Source organism: Stegostoma tigrinum, unplaced genomic scaffold (assembly GCF_030684315.1).
Source record: "Stegostoma tigrinum isolate sSteTig4 unplaced genomic scaffold, sSteTig4.hap1 scaffold_57, whole genome shotgun sequence".
In the NCBI taxonomy this organism is placed as follows: domain Eukaryota; kingdom Metazoa; phylum Chordata; class Chondrichthyes; order Orectolobiformes; family Stegostomatidae; genus Stegostoma; species Stegostoma tigrinum.
Window position 1 is genome coordinate 3,137,855 of NW_026728505.1, and position 21,912 is coordinate 3,159,766.

The 21,912-nt window shown below is 44.8% G+C and overlaps 1 long non-coding RNA gene across 1 annotated transcript; it reads left to right on the forward strand.

Moving 5' to 3' along the window:
- The first annotated feature begins 1,174 nt into the window (after window positions 1-1,174).
- On the forward strand, window positions 1,175-13,973 carry LOC132208897 (uncharacterized). The gene is made up of 4 exons (XR_009444999.1): window positions 1,175-1,334; window positions 3,051-3,205; window positions 6,841-6,941; window positions 12,831-13,973. It is a non-coding gene; the product is annotated as an uncharacterized LOC132208897 (long non-coding RNA).
- The last annotated feature ends 7,939 nt before the right edge of the window (window positions 13,974-21,912 follow it).

Consider the following 21,912-nt stretch of genomic DNA (forward strand, 5'->3'; position numbering starts at 1 on the left):
GTCGAGAGGTAACAAAGGAATGCATGAGAGTTTCAGCAACAGATGAACTGAGATGTTGTTGAGGTTGAAATTATACGTGGCCTTTGTGGTAATGGGCGTGGGGGTGAGAAATGTGGTTGGAAGCTCATCTTGAGGTGAAATATTGCACCATGGCTGTGAGCAGTGTGTAACCAGCCAGTTACAGGGGCAGGGATGGAGTCAATTGTGATGGAGTGGAGTTTTGCTGCCAGCCTGGATTAACATTTAACATTGTCTATTTAAATGTGATCTACACCCCTTTTCAAACAGGAATGGACTTGGCAGCAGAACTGATTTATGAGCCAACGGTCAGCCTTATTGAGACAAAGTGTGGAAAAGTTTATCTGTTATGAAGTAAACTACAGTGACAAACTCAGACAGCTATTTCCAGTTGAATGTGGGTTATACTGCTAGTGTCAATAACTAGCAGTGAAACAACTTATTGAAGTTTTTGCAGCCTTGGCCTTCAAACTGTTTCCTCCATCTTGGGCTTTTATCTTCTGATTCTCCTTGCTTTCTATCGCACAGACCTTTCTTGAGAATCTCTTTTATGCTTGTTCTTTTTTGATAAACCTTCCTCTCTGCCCAATCACAGTTCATATGAACAACATTCACCTCACTTCACCACGTGATGTTCTTCATGTTCATAATTATTCCCTTAACATCTTACCTGAGGACTGTTATACCTGTATTTATTACCCTTATTTCACCGCCATTTCTCTTTTCGCTGCCAGAGCGGTATCAAGAGTATTTTTAGCTTTGAGCTGCAGGAAGCCTTTTCAATCGTGACTGATTCAAAAATAACAAAAGAACTGGGATGTTGTAAATCAGGAACAAGAACAAAGTTGCTGGAAAAGCTCAGCAGGTCTGGCAGCATCTGTGAAGGTAAAAAGAGAGAGTTAACGTTTCGGGTGCAGTGCCCCTTCCTCAGAGCGACTTATTAAAGCCCCAGGATCGCTAATGTAACAATCTTTCTCATCCAGTTCTCAGTCTCATTGATCAATGACAACAGAAAGCACTGCGCATGCTCAGGTCACAATGGCATCTGTTTGATTGATGTCAGTGTGGGACCAATAGGAATACAGTGTTGACGTGCATGACCCTTCCAACCAATCGGAATGAAGAGGGGGCTGGATCAGTGCAAACCACGTGATCATCTACGAGAGCAGTGCAGGTTTGCTGAGATAAGTCGCAACTGCCGATGCTGGAGATTCCGAGATACTTAGGTGTAGAGCTGGGTGAATATAACCGGCCAAGAAGTATCAGAGGAGCAGGAAAGCTGACGTTTTGTGCCTGGCCCCTTCGCTGAGACGGAGGTTTGTGCAATTGAGGTTAGAGCAGGACCCGGTGAAGAAGATAAAACGGCAGAAAGTGGCAGGGAAGTGATATTCGTATGGGCTTGGGAGTGCACATCGGAAAACCCACATTTGAAACTCCCAGGCTCACGTTTGCAGAAAATAAATTAAAGCCTCAGATAGTGATAGGCCCGTGTGACCGCCGCCATCTTTATTGGGGGCAATGATCCGTGGGGCGCATGCGCGGCAGCGTTGAAACTTTGAGGGCGGAGGTGAAGCTGGGCGCATGCGCAGCTGTCCCTGGGAGAAAGTGAGAGAACAAGATGTGGAGCTGGAGGAACACAACGGGACAGGCAGCATCAGAGGAGCAGGAAAGCTGACCTTTTCGGGCCTACACCCTTCAGAAATGGGGAGGGGAAAGGGGTTCTGAAATAAACAGGGAGAGAGGGGAAGGCAGGTGGAGAGGAGACAGACAAGGTAAAGAGGTGGGGATGGAGCAGGTAAAGGTGAGTGTAGCTGGGGAGGTAGGGAGGGATGAGTTCAGTCCAGGGAGGACAAACAGGTCAAGGGGGTGGGATGAGGTTAGCAGGTAGGAAATTGGAGTGTGGCTTGATATGAGAGGAGGGGATAGGCGAGAGTGAAAACAGGTTAGGGAGGTGGGGAATGAGCTGGGCTGGTGTTGGACTGTGGTTGGGGGAGGGGAGGTTTTGAAGGTTGTGAAATCCACATTGATAGCATTGGGCTTCAGGGTTCCAAAGCGGAATATGAATTGCTGATCCTGCAACCTTTGGGTGGCATCGTTATCGTGTTGCAGGAAGGCCATGATGGACATGTTGCTGGTGGAATGGTACTGCAAGGTGCAGTTGTTTATTGCGTACTGAGTGTAAATATTCTCCAAAGCAGTCCCCAAGCCTCCGCTTGGTTTCCCAGATGTGGGGGAGGCCACAACAGCTGCAGCAGAGGCAGTATACCACATGAGCACCTGCATTCCCCATGCACACGCCCTAAAAGCCCAATGCTTTTTCGTGTCCTGCAGGTCTGACCGGTTCCCCTCCACTGACCCCCTTGTATGATGAAGTGAACTCGTCCTCACCCTCAACAACTTCTCTTTCACCTTCTCCCAAATCCTACAGACAAAGTGGGTGGCCATGGGTACCTGCATGGGCCCAAGCTACGCCTGCCTCTTTGTCGGTTACGTGGAACAATCTCTCTTCCATACCTACACTAGCCCCGAATCCCACCTCTTCCTCCAGTTCATGGATGACTGAATCGGTACTGCCAGCATTTTGAGTCTGGACGATTCTTCAGAAATGAAATGAAATCACGCTGAGTGAATTCAAACCAAGAGAAATGTTTGTTTCTTCTGGATTTCATTCCCAGAGTGTGGGATCATAGCAGCTAGCACTGCTAACTTAGTTCTGTGCTTCCTGATCAAATCTCTGTCGGTGTCTAATCTCTTCAGTCTCTAATGATGGATATATTTGATCTTTGTTTCGTATTTTACAGTTCTTTTCTTATACCTATTGTAACTGAATATTCCACTGCTGTCCACCCCCTAACTGTGTGCTGCTCTCTTCCCAGATTAATTTTTGAATGGCGTCTTTCAAAGTCACGTAATATTTTCCCAGAAAGACAGTGCATTTTTCTTCCATTTCAGACCACCACATTCTACAGCTTTTTTATTCTCTCGTTCATTTTTGCACTTCTGCAACATTTACTCTGTTTCTCCTTCCACAGATACCAGCGATCGTTGCCAAAGCCCTGTTACCTGTGGAGAAGGTCATGTTTAACTTTCGTGTGCTGCTTCAGATCGTATGATGAAGGTGCTCCCACAATGCGGTCATTTGAGAAGTTACAGATCATTCATCTGGCGATACTGAAGAGCTGATGGTGTATGTCCAAATCAACAAACTATATGTATTTTTATCTTGTTTATAATTTCACAAAGATATTATCAAGAAACTTTTGATGTAAGGCCTATTAGGTTAGGTGACCAAAAACATTACCAAATTCGCAGGTTTTTTTGACTACCTAAAAGAAGGAGAACAAACCTGAGAGGTTTATCATAGGAATTCCAGACCATGTTGCCTGGAAACTGTAGAAACAGCCTCCAGTAGTGAAACAATGATTAAACACATTGACAATTCCATTTACTTTCTGACTCCAACAGAGTCTCATAGGTTGTGTGGTGCAGGGAAACGGGGATCATCACGGCCAGGAATTAAATCACGGGTGAGAATTTTAAATTGTTACTCATAAATAGGAGCCTTTGTGCGTCAGGGAGTACAGCAGTGATGAGTGAACAGGTTTTTGTACAAATGAACATGTGTGCAGCAGAATTTTATGTATTCTTGAGATTACAGGGGCGTTGAATGTGGGAGGTCAACTGGGAGTGTGTTTGGATAGTTAAGTCTAGAGGTAACGCAGAACTAGATGAGAGGTTCAGCAGATGAGCTGAAACTAAGGTGTCATTGTCACTGAAGTGGAACGAAATGGTTTTTGTGCAGGACTCTGCTGTTGCCTTCACCTCACTTCAGGAATTCACATGTTTGTGAATTTGTGGATGAAGTCTGTGATAAGATCAGGAACTGAGTGCCTGGCGTGACCCAAACTGGCTGTCACTGAGCAGGTTCCTGCTGAGTAAGTGCTTAATACCGCTGTTGTCAACACCTTCCATCACGTCTCCGATGATAGAGAGTAGACTGCTTGAGGGGAAATTGGTCGGGTTGGACTTGCTCTGTATTTTTGTGCTGAACAGACCTGGGCAGTTTTCCAAATTGTCAGTCGATGCCAGTGCTGTAGCAGCACTGAAACAGTTTGGCTTGGCAGGTAGCAAGCTGTACAGCACAAGTCATCGGTACTGTTGCCAGGGCCCATAATCTTTGCTGCACTATTCCTCCACTTATTAATATCATTTGAAATGAATCAGATTGGATGAAAACTCACATCTGTGATCTTGAGGACCTCTGGAGAAGGCTGAGATTTATCATACAATTGGCACTTCTGGCTGAATATTCCTGCAAATGCAGCAGTCTTGTCTTGTGTGTGGATAGGTTGGGCTCCTCTGTCAATAAGGATGGGGATTTTCTGGCATGCTTCCTCCAGTTTAATTGCCCATCACCATTCGCTACAGGGTGTGGCAGAACTACAGAGCTTAGATCTGATCTACTGGCTCTGGGATGGCTCAGCTCTAACTCTTGCTGCTTGTGCTATTTGGCATGCACATAGTCCTGTTGGGAAGTTTAACCAGGTTGGCACCTTATTTTTAGCTATGCCTGATGCTGCTCTTGGCATGCCCTCCTATACTATCCATTCAATAGGTGTGGTTCCCCTGGATCAATGGTAATAGTTGAGTGCGAAATATGTTGGCCCCTGAGGTTACAGATTGTGCTGGAAAGTTCTGCTGCTGTTGATGCCCCACAAAGCTTCATAGATGTTTGGTTTTGAGCCCCTGTATCTGTTCCATGTCTGTCCCATTTAGCCGATGTTCGTGCCACTCAACACAATGGAGGGTATTATCAAGGTTAAGATGAGGCTTAGTCTCCACAGGACTGTGCGGTGGTCGCTGTTATCAATCCTGTCACAGACAGATGCATCTGCAGCTGGGAAATTCGTGACAATGAGATCTGCTATGTTTTTCCCTTCTGTTGGTTGTGGCAGCACCTGCTTCAGTCCCTGCTAAGTAGTGTTTTTTTCCCTTTAGGACCCAGCCAGCCTGACTGGTAATCCTGCTGTGAACTACTCCTCATAGCGGGCATTGAGTACACTTATTGCCATTTACACTCTGTGCTTACACCAATTGCTGTTCAACATGGAGTTTTTTATGAAAATTCTCTCTTGGGATGTGGAAGTCGCTGGCTGACCAGCATTTATTGCCCATCCTAATTTCCCTTAAGGCAGTTAAGAGTCAACCACATTGCTGTGGGTTTGCAGTTACCTGTCATGCAGATCAGGTAAGGATGGCAGATTTCCTTCCCGAAAGCACATAAGCGAACCCAAATAATCAGCAATGGTTTCATGGTCATCGTTCAGCTATTAATTTCACATCATTATTTAATTCAAATTCCACCATTTGCCATGGCAGGATTCGAACCCAGGTACCCGGAATGGTGTCTGGGTCTCTGGATTAATAATCTGGCGATAACACTGTTGCCAGTTTATCAACTGAGGGAGGATGGTCCATGGCATTCAACAGGAGCCATGAGTCTTCCAGGCGTCAGAGCCAATGTCGTATTCCCAGGTCAATTACTGCGATCAGAATAGCACTGTTCTGCCATGTCTGTTCTGCCATGTCTGTCCTGCTCCTGGGACAGGCCGTCACTACGGACCTTGATGGTGGTGCGTGTCACTTGTCTATAAGGTAGATTCTAAGCATATGATGCTGTTCCTTGCCTAGTCTTTGAGCCATCACTCCAAATTTTGCCACTCGCCCCCGATATTAGTGAGGAGGTGTTTATGGAATCGATAGGGCTGATTCTGCAGGTGTCTTTCCTTGTGCCTTGGCAGATGCCAAGTGGGCCACCCAGCTTCATTCCTTTGTTGAGACTTTGCACTGATTTGTAACTGAGTGGCTTGCTGAGTTTCACAAATTTCTTTCCCTGAAGGACGTCAGGTTTTTTCCTTGTTCTGCCATTAGCAATGGTACCATGGCAACAGTTGATTCTTAATTCCAGTTTTTTTTTATTGAATTCAAAGTCCACCATCTGCTGAGATGGGATTCAAAACCGGACTTCTGTTGTACATTTTAATATTCTGTATAAAAGTTAATTCATCAGGTTTGTTCATTCAGTTTTGAATATCTCTAACACAGGCATTGTTCTTTTTTTGCAAACCATTGTCCATCATCCTCTCTCCTCCATCCTCCCCTCCAACAACAAGTGAGGGAGACACATAGAAACTCCATGTCACTCAGATTGAGACAATCCAAATCGGATGCCTCTGCTGCTTCCTTCTCTTTCATTAGCCCACCAAACCAAATTGCTTTGCATGTTGCTCGTCGTTTCAGTCCCAAACTTGCATCTTTCTCCAGTCTTGTGTGAAGCCTTATCAGAGCTCGTCTTAATCCTTTTCCCTATTCCTGCTAAACCACAAACATTCTAAGTCTCTCTTATTTCTCCTCCTCCTCCTCCTCCTCCTCCTTGCCTCTTCCCTCATGCCAGTTCAGATATTGTCCTTGTTCTGTCTGCTCCTCTTTTCTGGTGATGTCCATCTCATCCATTCTGTTAAAAACCAATATTTGACTTCACTGTCATTGGAAAATCCCACTCCATCTCTTTCTCTTTCCTGTCACTAAATCTTGGCCATTATTTGCCATGTGTCAAAGAGCTGCAGTTCTGGTCAGTGACATGAAGTCCCCAGGTGGAAATTCCTAGAAACCCAAATAGATTTCCCTCTGAAACGATGACTGACCTCCACAAGGGATAATGTGCAATAGGGACAATGCACAGTCATCTTCAGCCAGGATGAGGGGATGTTGTGAATTTCTACCCGGACTGACAGTGATGGATGTTATGAATTTGTGTCACAGGATATTACAAGTGGACTTTCAGGTGGGGAAACTCAATAATTGTAACCCCAAACTCTGACAGAGTTACTCACTTCATCAACATCTGGATATTTGCATTGTGTGTGAGTATTGTGTTCCTGCTAATTTCTCATTTGCCGTCTATTTTTTTTCTCTGAAATCACCCCATTCTCTCAATAGATCGTCCCTAAAATTTTCAATATATGTCCTGTAATGTTTTTTATGATCAGTCATGTGTACATTTTATCATGATAAAGTGTTTCTTTTGTAAACAACTCTATCAACGGTCCCCTCAAAATACCTTGTTACAAGGAGAACAATCTCAGTTTCTCCAAGCACCTGATTCCTCAATGACTGTTTGCTGTCTGTAAGGCACTCATCTGGATTGTGTTGGAACATTTTCCACTTCCCTGCATGAGTACAACCCCAACACTATTTGAAAAAGTGAACATCCTCCAGATGAAGCACTGTGTCAAAGTGGTGTCCCATTCACCACATTCAACATTCCCCTCTACACCACCGAGGCAAAGTGGCATCACTGTGTCAGAGGTAAAGTCACCACTGTCCTACCTGACCATAGGGCTGGTTTAACCTGGAGATTACCACACCCCAGGCGAGGGGAGAGGTTGAGAAGGAGAGTCCATCTATCATAGATGGATATTCTCTATGTACCAGCAACCTCCAGGTCACATGAAAGAAAAATTTTAAAAATAAACAGTCCTAACCATGCAACTAAAAACCCTCTTCCTACAAACCATTCTGTTAAATCTCCTCTGCCCACTATCCGGGTCCCTCCCGTCCTTCACAGTGTGTGGGGCATCTTTGGTTTGCACAGACTCAGCTCGTCTCTGTTCCTGTCTGTGATGTCATCATGCTGTGACAATGGCACTGAACCTCACTGTCTGTGAGGGTGGTAGGCACCGAGATCCTCATAGCGTTTAAGGCATATTTAGATGCACTCTTGTGATGCCAACACAGACAGGTCTATGGGCCAAGTTCTGGAAAATTAGATTAGAATAGTTAGGTGGTGGTTTTTAACTGGCACAGGCTGGATGGGCCACAGAGCCCTTTTCTGTACTGTCGACCTCCGAGACACTTCACAGAGAAGATACCAAGCAATAGTTCAAGCAATTTTTTTCCCTCTCAGGAAAGGAGATGTTAGAATAGATGACTCATAATTGGTTAATGTTTTTGGGAGACGAGTGAGGTATAGAGATGAAGCGGTTTACCAGGAGATTCTGGAGCTTGAATCCCAGGAAATTGCAAGTGCCACCATCAAGTGGAGGAATAAAAATGGGGCATCATCATTAGGACTGTATTAGAGGAAGGGACATGTTGAGATTTGTGAGGCTGGAGGATATTAGAGACTGGAAGGGTTCTGAGACTGGAGAAGATTTCAAAAATAGGGAAAGTGTGGGATTGGAGGGAGTTAGAGAAATGGTGAGGATTGAGAGGCTGGAGGAGACCTCAAACAAAAGGAGGTTTGTGAGGGTAAATGCAATTACAGAGCTAAGGAAGTTTATACGGGCTGAAGGAATTTACAGAGATAGGAGAGTGTTGAGGCTGGAGGAGATTAGAGATAAGGAGGCTTGAGAGACTGGAGGAATCTACAGAGACCGTGAGAGATCTGAGGCTAGAGGGGGATTCCAACAATAGGCAGGTCGTGAGGCTGGAGAGAGATTCCAGTGATAGGAAAGGTCGTAAGTCTTAAGGGTGGACCCTGCATTAGTGCAGGCTCAAGGGTCATTCTCATGATTGGGAGAGTAGTGAGGATTGAGATATGATTCCTGCGATAGAGAGTGTGGTGAGGCTCCAGGGTGGATTATCATCTGAGCGGCACAGTGGTGCACTTACAGCACACGGAGTGCAGTAGTGAGAGAAAGTGGTTCACTGCCACTTTCTCCAAATCAAATAAAAATGGACAATCAATATTAGTCTGGGCAGCAAAGACCACGTCCCATAAGTAAATAACAATTATGATGGGTGATAATGGGAACTGCAGATGATGGAGGATCCGAGATAACAAAGTGCGGACCTGAATGAACACAGCAGGCCAAGCAGCAAATGCTGTGTTCATTCAGCTCCACACTTCGTTATCTATAATTATGATGGGTTTCTGGTTTGGAGAGAGCTAACAGAAGCTCGGATGATTCTCCTTGGAGCTGATTAGCAATGATTTAGTTTAGTAGGTTTATTTCCCGGATAATAGTTTGCAGAGAGAGAAAAATTATGAACGTTGTGACAATGTTTGGTAACTACAGAATACAACATTCAGATAATTGGCAAATAATGCAGGGTGAAATCTTGAAGGTTACTTGACTCAGCAAGTTCCCAGAATCTGCAACAGTCTGTGTGGCAGCTAGATGCAGATTCAATAGTTATTCTCAAAGATTTGGGATTTAACTTTTCAAGGAACGATCAAGAGGTTTCATGGTCAAATGGCAGGGGAATTGGGTCAGATTTGCAGCACCTCTAGAATGAGAGTGAAGCTTTTGTCAGGGTTCCAGAATTCCAGTAAAGTTAGATCACATGTGATTCAGGAAGAGCTTGCTAATTGGAAACAAAATTGGTTTAGTTTTTGGAGAGAACGCGGTGCTGGAGGATTTTTCAGAGTGGAGTTCTGTGGCCAGCGTGTTCCACAGCAATCGGTACAGGGTCCACTTATGTTTCTCATTTACACTAACAATTTGGATGAGAATTTAAGGGACAAGATTAGTAAATTTGCAGATGATACTGAATTGGTGGTATAGTGGTTAGTGAAGGTTATCTGAGATGACGGTGACATGTTAATCATTTGGGTCAATGGGTTGAGGAGAAGATGAAGCTCAATTTGAATAAATGTGAAATATTGTATTTTGGTAAAATGAACAAGGGTAGGAATTACACAATTGATGGTTGCACCCAGGGTAGAGTTGTGGAATAGAGAAATGCTGAGATTCACTGCATAATTCTTCGAACTTTATGGAGACAGGCCAACAGGGTGGTTAGTAAATTGTTTTGCATACTTTCCTTCATTGCTCAGACCTTTGAGTATAGGAGTTGGGATGTTATGTTGAGGTTGTACAGGACATTGGTGAGGCTTCATCTGAGGTATTGTGTGCAGCTCTGGTTGCCCTGTTACAGGAAGGACATTATTATTATTAAACTGGAGACAGGTCAGAAAAGACTTGCTGGGATGTTGCCAGGAATGGAGGGCTCGATTATCAAAATAGACTGCCAAAGCTTGAACTTTTCTCACTGGAGCATAGGAGGTTACAGGGTGACCTTACAGATGTTCATAAAAAACATGAGGGGCACAGATTATGCGAATATTAACGGGTTTTTTTCCCCTAGGTTGGGTGATTAAGACAAGGGGACATCTAAGGTGAGAGGAGAAAGACATATTTAAAAACGACATGAGGGACAATTTTTCTTTTACAGTGTGGTTCATGTGTGAAACGAACTTTCAGAGGAGGTGGTGGATGCGGGTGCAGTCGCATTGTTTAAAAGGCATTTGAATTCGGACATATATAAGAAAGGTTTAGAGGAATATGTGCCAGATGCAGACAGATGGGATCAGTTTAAATATAAAAGTTGTATATTTAATATACATTTCTAAATTGGAGTAAGGCCAACTTTGACATTATTGGGCAAGAACTTCCAAGCAATGATCGGGAGAGGTAATGTGCAGGTAAAGGAATGCTTGGAAAGTGGAAGGCCTTCAAAAATAAAATAGGGAGAGTCCAGAGACAGTATGTTCCTTCTCATGTGAAGGGCAAGGCTGGTAAATGTAGGGGCTATTGGACGACTGAAGAAATTGAGGCTGTGGTCAAGAAAAAGAAGGCAGCGCATGTCAGGTCATGACAGCAGGAACTGGGTCAATCCCTCGAAGGATAAGGGCAGTTGGAGTATACTCAAGGGAAATGAGGATGGCAACAAGGAGCCATCTTTGGCAAATAGGGTTAAGGGTAATCCCAAGAGATTCTGACACTTCATTTGGGACAAAAAAACGAGGGAGAAAACAGGGCCCTTTTAAAGATCAACAAGGCTGTCTATGTGTGGAACTGCAGGCTGAGATAGTGAATGAGTATTTCACATTAGTATTTACTGCAGAGAAGGATATGGAAGCTAGAGAACTTGGAGACATAAATAATGAGTTGTGAGAAGTGTCCATATTACAGAGATCGAGGTGCTGGACGTCTTAAAATGCATAAAGGTGAATAGGTCCCTGGCACCTGAAAAGGTGTTATCCACAAACTGTGAGAAGCTGGGGAAGAGAGACCCGGGTTTGATTCCAGCCTCGGGCGACTGTCTCTGTGGAGTTTGCACATTCTCCCTGTGTCTGCGTGGGTTTCCTCCGGGTTCTCCGGTTTCCTCCCACAGTCCAAAGATGTGCAGGTTAGGTGGATTGGTCATGCTAAATTGCCTGTAGTGTTTAGGGGTGTGTGGGTTATAGGTGGATGGGTCTGGGTGGGATGCTTCAAGGGACAGTGTGGACTTCTTCGGCCAAAGGGCCTGTTTCCACACTGTAGGGAATCTAATCTAATCTAATTGCCAGGCCCCTTGCTGAGATATCTGCATCACTGAGACACTGGTGAAGTGTCAGAAGGTGGGGTGGCTAATCTGGTGCCATTCTTTAAGGAAAAGCCAGAGGACCATCGACCATTGAGCCTGATGTCAGTGGTGGGTAAATAGCTGGGGGGGATTCTGAGGGACAGGGTTTGCATGTGTTTAGGGACACAAAGACTGATTATGGATAGTCAACGTGGCTTTGTGAGTGGGGAATCTTGAGTAACTAACTTGATTGAGTTTTTTGAGGAAGTGACAAAGAATGTTGAAGAAGACAAAGCAATGGACATTTTCTATATGGGCTTCAGCAAGGCATTCACCAAAACGCCACATGACGGACAGGTTAGCAAGATGAGATCAAGTGGAATCCAGGGAGAGTGAGCTATTTGAACCAAAATTGGCTTGAAGGTAGGAAACAGGATCGTGGTGGGTGTGTTGTATTTTGTTCAGTCTGGAGGACTATTAACAGCAGTGTGCTGCAAGGATTGTTGCTGGTTTCACTGCTTTTTATCATTGATACAAATCATGTGGAATGCATATTGTAGGAATGGTTAGTAAGTGTGCAGATGACACAAATTGTTGGTGTAGTAAACAGCAAAGAAGGTTATCTCCAAGGACAATCGGATCTTAATCAGATGGGTCGAAGGGCCCAGGAGTGACAGAAATCAGTTTAGTTTGGATAAATGTGTGCTTTTGCATTGTGGTTATGAAAATCAGGGCAGGGTTTAAACACTTATTGATGAGGCCATGGGGACTGTTACGCAACAGCGACTCCTTGAGGTGCAGGTGCAGAGTTCCTTGCAGGTACAGAAGGTAGTGAAGATGATATTTGCTCTGCTTGCATTTATTGGTCAGTACATTGAGTGTAGGAGTTGGGAGGTCATGTTATAGGCTGAACAAGGCATTGATTATGCTGCGTTTGGAATACTGTGTTCAGTTCTGGTCTGCCTGCTCTCGGAATGATGCTGTTAAACTTAGCAGGGTGCAGGAAAGATTTAGAAGGATGTTGGGAGTTTTGAGCTGCAGGGAGAGGCCGAATGTGCTGGGGCTATTTTCCCTGGAGCATTGAAGGCTGAGAGGTTACCTTAGAGGTTAATAAAATTATGGTGGGCATGGAGTGAGTAGCCAAGGTTGTTTACCTGGGGTAGGGGAGACTGGAACTAAACACATTGGTTTAAGCTGAGAAGGAAATTTTTTTAAGGGAAAGTGGGTGGTGCCTGTGTAGAATGACCTGCCAGAGGAACTGGTGGAAGCTGGTACAATTATGACATTTAAAAGGCATTTGGATGGGTATGTCAATAGGAAGGATTTGGAGGAATATGGGTCAATTGCTTGCAAATGGGATTAGATTAATTTGGGACATAGGGTCAGCATGGACAACTGGGATGAAAGGGATTGGTTTGTGCTGTACAACTCTGACTAAGCATTTTTTGTTTTCATTTCAGATTTCCACAATTTTACTTCTGCGCTGTTCTTAACCTTTTGATCCCTCTGAAAGTCTGAGTTACAATGCCTGCCCTTCCTCGCTTGCTCTCTGACCTCTCTTTCAGCAGTTTTGTGCAAATACTGACTGGATCCCTTGCCTGGAGGATATTTATTTGAATTTGTCCTAATGATGATCCAGCATATTTCCCAAGTGTCGCTCCATAAATGTCCAGAGGATTTCTCGATTTCACAATCTGTGGTTGTTCTTCTGGTTCCTCACTCACTGCACTTGCTTTCTGTTTGAAAGCTTAGTCTGCAATTGGAGAATTCAAACAGGTCCACATCCAGCTCTGACAGTCACTTTGTTTATCACAAACCAGTTACCTCAGGATTTTGAACATTGGAGGAAAAAGCAGCATTCACACTGGGGAGAAATGCACATGGTCTGTAAAGAGTCTGTGAAGATTCATCTGAAATGTCCGAACACCAGCGCAGTGACACTGGGGAGAGACTGTGGAAATATGCAGATTGCAGGAATGAATTTTTTAATCCGTCCCAGCTAGAAACTGACCACCAGAGTCACACTGGAGAGAAACCATTCACCTGCTCTGATTGTGGAATGGGATTCACTCAGTCCTCTAACCTGCTTAAAGACCAGTGAGTTCGCACTGTAGAGAAACCATTTACATGCTCGCAGTGTGGGAAAGCATTCACTCAGACATCTCAACCGCTGATGCACGAGCGAATTCACACTGGAGAGAGACCGTTGGCCTGTTCTGCGTGAGGGAAAGGCTTTGCTGACTCGAATTGCCCGCTGATCGACCAGCGACTTCACTCTGGGGAGTGACCATTCGTCTGCTCCCAGTGTGGGAAGGGATTCACTTGCTCACCTAACCTACAGAGCGTTCACACTGGGGAGAAACCATTCACCTGCTCTAAATCTGTGAAAGCATTCACTTGGTCATCCTACCTGCTTGTGTTCCAGCAGGTTCACACTGGGAAGATCCCATTCATGAGCTCTGAGTGGGGGAAAGCATTCACTCAGTTATCCAAACTGTTAACACACCAGTGAGTTCACAAAGAAGCACAGTTGAAGGATTTTGCTGTCACTCTCACTATCAAGTGAACCATGTTTTTGGGCTGTATGTACTGATGTTCCTGATCCCTGCTCAATTAAAGGTACAGGTATTGTGGATAAAATGTTAATATCAGTTGTGTATCTGTCAGGTAGAGTTTGGAAATAGTCACGTTATCACGACACATTGACACATTCTCACTGACAAAAGACTAGCCGCCCGCACAGTTTGTGAAAAGGGATTTCCTGGTTCATCGGGACTGGTTAACGAGCAGCAAATTTCTGAGTAACTGTGAAGTTGGTTTTTGATTCTGCTGTTAGCTATATCCAAGCCATGCTTTTTGGGCTTGCTTCTGGAGATCATAGAATCCGTCCAGTCTGGAAACAGACCATTTAGCCCATTGAGTTCACACTGAACTTACAAAGAGTGCCCTACCCAGACCCTGCCTGTGTGGGTTTCCTCCAGGTGCTCTGGTTTCTTCCCACAGTCCAAAAATGTGCAAATTAGGTAGAATGACAATGCTAAATTGCCCATAGTGTCTTGTGTGCAAAATGCAGGGTAGGGTGTGAGACTGTGTGAGATGTTGTTTGGAGGGTTGGTAATGGACTGAATGGCCATCTTCCACAGTGTAGGGATTCTATGTTGATCTTAATGGCCCTTTATTTGTTGTGCCTGGTCAGTATGTTAGCACACCTTCTACAATTATGAATTCTATTGCTCTCCACAGACATCTTTCAACTACTAATAGATATTTGTTTATTGGAAACAATCAAAGGAAAGTTTGAAATCCAAACAAAAGATTGGGATGAGTCATGTTCTATATCCCTGATAGCCGATTGCAAAAATGCAATGAAACCTGGTGACCTGTCCATGGGGAATGCAGTCTCTTCAGATCTTTACCAGGTGTCCATAGCAATGACGGATCTTGTGATGAATACAAAAACCAAGACATTGTGTGATATCTAGTGTATATTTTCTATTTAGTCTGCTGTCCATTACTCCACATGTCAAGTTTGTTTTCGGAGACCCTCACAGACTTGCTGCAATCACAAGACACTGACCTGTTTAGAAAAACACAAATCCTTTTATTACCAAGCAAGTACAAGCTGTGGAGAATCACTGTACTCAACCCGGCACAGAGAGCAGTAATTCTCCCCAAGCAGCAGACAGTGCCCGCTTATTATACTTTACAAAAGACACGATACTTAAAATGACTTCACAATTTATAATGGCATAATGCATAAAACAATTACTACAACAGACAAAAATAGGATACCAAGCAATTATTACATCAAGAACATAAAAGACCAGCTTATAGTATCGATTGCGAGTGAAGTAGCTGCTAATGGCAGGAGGCGATTTTGAGTTGTTGTCCAGGACAGATTGTGATTTCAAGTTGCCAATGTGTCTGGCTAGAACAAAGTCAGTGCCCTGGCCCCTTTGCCAGCGACAGAAGTTACATGCTTTAGAGGTTTCACACCCTTACAAATTTTCCCCACCTAACCCTATTTGAAACAGTTTAATTCTAATTTCAATTCAGACAGGAAGCTTAAGACAGTGTCTGCATACCGATGTGTGAGAAGAAAAGGAGTTACAAAAGCTTTACAGTGAATTCCTAGCTGGGCAGGAAGCTTCAGGGTAGTGTCTGCATACCTATGTATAGGTAGATAAGAGTTTACTTCTATAAATTTAAGTCTTTTATCTGCATTTGATTCCTATACAGAGACTTTAATTTATAGAAGTATATAAATCAATGGGCTGTCATCACATTACCATCTCACTCAGAGACTGAGATACGGTCTGGTGACCTAGATTTGAATCACACCATTCCAGATGGTGGAATTTGAGTTTTTTTTTAAATCTAGAAATAAGAATCTAATGATGACCATGAATCTATTGTCAGTCAGAAAAACCCATCTGTTCACCTCTGTCCTTTAGGGAAGAAAACTTCCATTTTTATCCAGTGATATCAAGATTCCATGAATGATTTTTTTTAACAAAAAAAACTCCTGCAAATACAGTTATCTCTGTCTTAATTTATTTCGCAACAGACAGTTCAAACTGGTTGATGGTCACTTTCACTTCTAATCAAGTTGTGGCCGTTTCATGGTTGAAATTTAAAAAATGCATGAATGGAACCACAGTTGTTCTCGTCGGAACAATGCATGCTCTGACATGTTTGAAAAAAATACTTCATCTCACTTATGAGCCAGAGATCAAAGCTGACCAGATCCTGATGCAGTGAACCATGAAAGTGAAATTCTTCACCATCTTATCTCCTTTTGTTGCGATTTCAGGGAGCGATGGACTTGAACCTCCCAATCTCCTGAACACCTTTGAGAATTTCATCAAACTGACCCCCAGTGGCAGGAATGGACAGGGTCAGCTTGGATTGATGCTCATAATTCAGGCTCAACAAATCTACTGGGCCATTTTGGGAATGTAATTAGTGGTGAGTGTGGCCACCTCTCTGTACTGTAGTGATACAGATCCCCTGATCCCGATTGTCTCAAATGGCTGACTGACAGTGTCGAAGTCCCTGGGCTGATATCGAATGATTCGTTGGCCATGCTGTGTCAGGATCTCCTGACTGAATACTATCCCCCTTGCCCTGACTGAGAACTGTTTCCCTGAGAATTTGAGACGTGCCCATTTCGTCAAAACACATGTGTTTATTGCCACAGCTGCTGACCAGCCCTTACTGACTGCTGGTAATAACAATGCTAAACTGCCTGGCTTATGCCTGCGATAAATACCAGGCAAAACAGGAGCACTGTGAGACATTAAGTTCTAGTTGAAACATCAAAGTGCAAAAATATCAGGAAAGGGCAGAGATATTGCGGCATAACTCGTGTCAGGTGCTGAAAAGCTTGTAGAGTTCTTAGAGCAAGAATATACTTTGTGGACAGGCAATTCTGCATCTTGATTTAGCATTTTTATTTAACTCTGGCTCATTTCGCTAGATTTGTAAATATCTCTCGGTCTGGCTAATGTGAGAATTGGCTTTCGGAGTAATGTGCCACTGACTGTCATTCACAGCTGTATCTTGCATCAGTGGGAATTGGTAATCTGATTAAGCTCACAGGCCTTGGCATGAGAAAAATAAAGCAGTCACATGCACACTTGTTTGATTAGTTGCTCTGCACTCAAATGAAAAACGTGTGTTGTATATGCCATATCCTTTCCTGGCTCACCGTGTTTCCAAAATCTCTAGTTCAACACATCCCAAGTCATCATCAAAGTCAACACTAGTGAATACTTCGATAGCTTCATCTTTTTTGTCTGAAATGCTGTTTATAATGAGGTAGTGTTGGCAGGCGATTTTCTATTACTTCTGATGCCATGTGTGGATATTTGGGGATGGTGTTGGTGGGAAGGTGCGGCATTACCAGGGATGAGGCACTAACATTCAGAGCAAGTGTTGAACATGCAAAAAAGGACAGATTTAACAGTTACCTTGGAACAAGCATATTTGGAGAAAGTTGGGTGAGAGTACTGAAAGAAAGCACTTTGGTGGCATGGTGGCTCCATGGTTAGCACTGCTGCCTCACAACAGTAGGACCTGTGTTCGATTCCAGCCTTGGGCGACTGCCTGTGTGGAGTTTGCACGTTCTCCCTGTGTCTGTGTGGGTTTCATCAGGATGCTGCCACAATCCAAAGATGTGCCGGTTAGGTGGATTGGCCATGTTAAATTGCCTGTAATGTTTAGGGAGGGTAGATTAGGTGGGTTGTAGGTCTGGCTGGGATGCTCTGAGTTTTGGTGTGGACTTGTCAGGCTGAAGGGCCTGTTGAGCGGATGCTGGAGAATCCGAGATAACAAGGTGTAGAGCTGGATGAACACGGCAGGAAGGCTGACATCTCATGCCTAGAACTTTCCTCAAGTTTTGATGAGACTGTTTTTAGAATTGGTTCAAAGAGACTACAACCAGTCCTGGAAACACAGCAAATGGCGCAAGCTCCTACTCCTTACTCCAACAATCAGTTTAACATAGGGCCTTAAAAATAAAGGACACATCAGATATTAAAACTGACAAGAATAAGTACGACACACTGAAGTCAATTAAATAGGCCAAAAAACAATGCCGTTATCGTGCTGGACTACCTTAAGCCCCAGTTACCTTCCATATTTTCCATCAGCCTGACTGTGTGCAAAGACTTGTAAATCACTGCTGTCAGTTTTTATTGTTCCCAAACTCCTGGGCTTCCTGATCAGGGCAAACAGTCAGTTTACACCAACACTTTTTTGGCACCTTTTCTATAAATCTCTCTTAGCAGTGAATGTAGATCATCGGAAAGGTACCAATCAGATGAGATAGGGCAGAGCTGACGTCACTAACAAGCCTCGTCAACCAGTTCCGTGACTACCGGAGGGTCAGTGAGATTGCAGCAACAATCGGTACAGAACTGCACACTCAGAGAATGTCCCAGCACAGAGGAAGGTGCTTCAGCCTGTCACTGTCTGCATCAGCGATAATGTGAACTGCAGATGCTGGAGAATCCAAGATAACAAAGTGTGAAGCTGGATGGACACAGCAGGACAAGCAGCATCTCAGGAGCACAAAAGCTGGTGTTTCGGGCCTCGACCCTTCATCAGAAAAGGGGGATGGGGAGAGGGTTCTGGAATAAATAGGGAGAGAGGGGGAGGCGGACTGAAGATGGATAGAGGAGAAGATAGTTGGCTGTTGGTTTGTTCGCTGAGTTTGGCAAATGAATTGCAAACGTTTCGTCTCCAGTCGAGAAGACATCATCAGTGCGTAGCTGCATATGCGTACGAGAAGATAGGTGGAGAGGAGGCAGGCAGGTCAAAGAGGCGGGGATGGAGCCAGTAAAAGTGAGTGTAGGTGGGGAGGTAGGTAGGGGATAGGTCAGTCGGGGAGGAGGGACTGGTCAAGGGGTCGAGATGAGGTTTGTAGGTATGAGATGGGGGTGCGGCTTGAGGTGGGAGGAGGGGACAGGTGAGAGGAAGAACAGGTTAGGGAGGCGGGGACAAGCTGGACTGGTTTTGGGATGCAGTGGCGGAAGGGGAGATTTTGAAGCTTGTGAAATACACATTGATACCATTGGGCTACAGGGTTCCCAAGCAGAATATGAGTTGCTATTCCTGTAACCTTCAGGTGGCATCGTTGTGGCACTGCAGGATGCCCAGGACGGACATGTCATTTGCAGAATGGGAGGGGGAGTTGTTTAATGTGAACCGAGCATGGGTGATCTGCAGAGTTGTCCCCAAGCCTCCGCTTGGTTTCTCCAATGCAACAGAGCCACAACGGGAACAGCGGATGCAGTATAAAGTATTAGCAGATGTGCGGCCTGGGATTGAGATGATGAGGGAGGAGTAGGGGAAGATGGAGCACTTTCTGTGGTTGCAGGGAAAAGTGCCAGGTGTGGTGAGGCTGGAGGAGAGTGTGGAGCGGACCAGAGAGTCACGGAGAGATTAGTCCATCCGGAAGGCAGATAAGGGTGGGGACGGGGTGTGAGGGATGAGTTGCGCAAAATGTGGGAGACACGGTCGAGGGAGTTCTCGACCACTGAGTCGGGGGCGGTTGCAGTCCTTGAAAAACGAGGACATCTGAGATGTACAGGGTGTGGAATTCCTCATCCTGGGAGCAGATCTGGCGCAATTGGGAATAGGGGATGGCATTTTTGCAGGAAGGTGGGTGGGAGGAGGTGTATTCCAGGTAGTTTTGGGAGTCAGTGGGCTTGAAATGGATATTGGCTTCGAGGTTGTTGCCGGAGATGGAGACAGAGAGGTCCAGGAAGGAGGGAGAGGCGTTAGCGATGGTCCAGGTGAACTTAAGGGTGGGGTGGAAGGTGTCAGTGAAGTGAATGAACTGTTTGAGCTCCTCGTGGATGCATGAGGCGGCGTTGATGTAGTCATCACTGTAATGGAGGAAGAGGTGGAATTTAGGGCCTGTGAAAGTATGGAAGTGGGATTGTTCCACAGAACTTACAAAGAGGGAGGCACAGCTTGGGTCCATGCAGGCACCCATGGCCACCCCCTTTGTCTGTAGGTAGTGGGAGGAATTGAAAGAGAAGTTGTTGAGGGTGAGGAAGAGTTCAGCAAGGCGGATGAGGGTGTCAGCGAAGGGGGACTGGTTGGGCCTGCGGGAGAGGAAGAAGCGGATGACCTTTAGGCCATCTGTATTGGGAATGCGGGTTCATAGGGACTGGATGTCCATGGTAAAGATGAGGTGTTGGGGACTGGGAAATTGTAAGTTTTGTAGGAGATGGAGAGAATGGGTGGTGTCACAGACGTAGGTAGGGAGTTCCTGGGCGAAATGCGAAAAAATGAATTCCAGTGAGGTGGAGATCCGTTCGGTGGGGCAGGAGCTGGCAGAGATAATGGGTCAACCAGGGCAGGCAGGTTTGTGGATTTTGGGAAGGAGATAGAAACAGCCGTTGCAGGGTTGGGGAACGATGAGGTTGGAGGCTTTGGGTGGGAGGTCACCTGAGGTGATGAAGTTGTGGATTGTTTGGGAGATGATGGTTTGGTGGTCGGGTGTGGGGTCATGATTAAGGGGGCAGTAGGAGGTGGTGTTGGAGAGTTGGCGTGTAACCTCAGCGATGTAGAGGTCAGTGTGCCATGCTACAACTGCGCCTTCCTTGTCCATGGGTTTTATGGTGAGGTTGGGATTGGAGCAGAGGGCTGTACGTTCTGCAGGGAAGAGTTTGGAGTGAGTGTGAGAGGTGTAGAGGTCTGAGAGAGGGAGGCTCTGGGCTTGGGTAGGCTGGATTGTATTGCCTGGAGTTGCCATCGCATTGCTGCGAGTGTGTGTTTCAGGAGTCGCAGGGAAAGATGCTTCTGAAGTGTCTTAATGTTCTGGATGCAGACATTGTCACATCTGGGGACAAATTGGGAAGGCTTGAATGTGGGCTGTAGTCCAATGGGGATGATCTGGTTCCTTAGGCAGGTACAAAGAAAGGTAACGTGGCTGTAGTACCTGGTTTGCTGCAGGACATGGTCGAGCAGTCTCAAGGCCGAATAGGGCAGTTTTTGGCCACTTTTCCAGGGTAATGGCGAGACTGCATTAGGTTGTGGGCACGATGAAATCAGAAGCCATCCAGAGATGATTGACTGAAGTGATTCCTTTGAGAAGTATTTATCTTCAGAGGAAATCATGACCAGACTGGCCCTGGATTTATTGCACTTTAGGCGAATGACACATGATCTTGTTTGAACGCAAAATATTCCGAGCAGTCTTTTCAAGTTGAATGCTGAAACAATATTTCCATTTGTGCACGAGATTACCACCAGTGGATGGACTGTAAAACTGGACAATATCTCAGTGAGACAATGGTGACTTGTTTATTTTACCCTTTCAAAGGATTGTGTGTTTATGGAAGTCTTTCCAGAGAGAGATGGAGGATAAGTTATTGAATATTCGTAAGGGAGTGGCAGACAGATTCATGACTAAGAATAACACACCAATTTTAGCAGGGATGGAGAGGAACGTTTATTTGAGGCCACATCATTCAAGAGCTCACCGCATGGCGAACTTGGTTTGATTTTTCGAATCACTTACTCCTGATCCAAGTTTTCACATGGCCATGAAGGCTCTCCCTTTCAGAATGATGGGTACAACTTCCAAATACGATTTTTAAACGACACTATGAAAATGCTCAGGAAACCTTCATGGTTTTTCAGAAAGATCAGAGACATAGAACAAAGTTAAAATCTCACTAAAACTGCTTTAGTAAACAGATTGGGCTGAATATATGTCTTTAATAGTACAGATTACTTCTGTTTGTACTGTTGAGATGACTTTTGTTGGCAAGACCTGCATTTCTTGCCTCTGTCTAATTTCCATTCAGAAGATGATGGTGAAACCCAGGGACACTAACATATGTTACATGGAGGTGTTCAGGATTCTGAAGAAGTGTCAGTGAATGGACAATAATATAGATTCAAGCCAGGATGCTGTGTGGCCTCTGAGATTGTAATCCTCATCACTTGATGCTCACAACACATGGAAATTGTGATCAGAGATAATGGGAACTGCAGATGCTGGTGAATCTAAGATAACAAAGT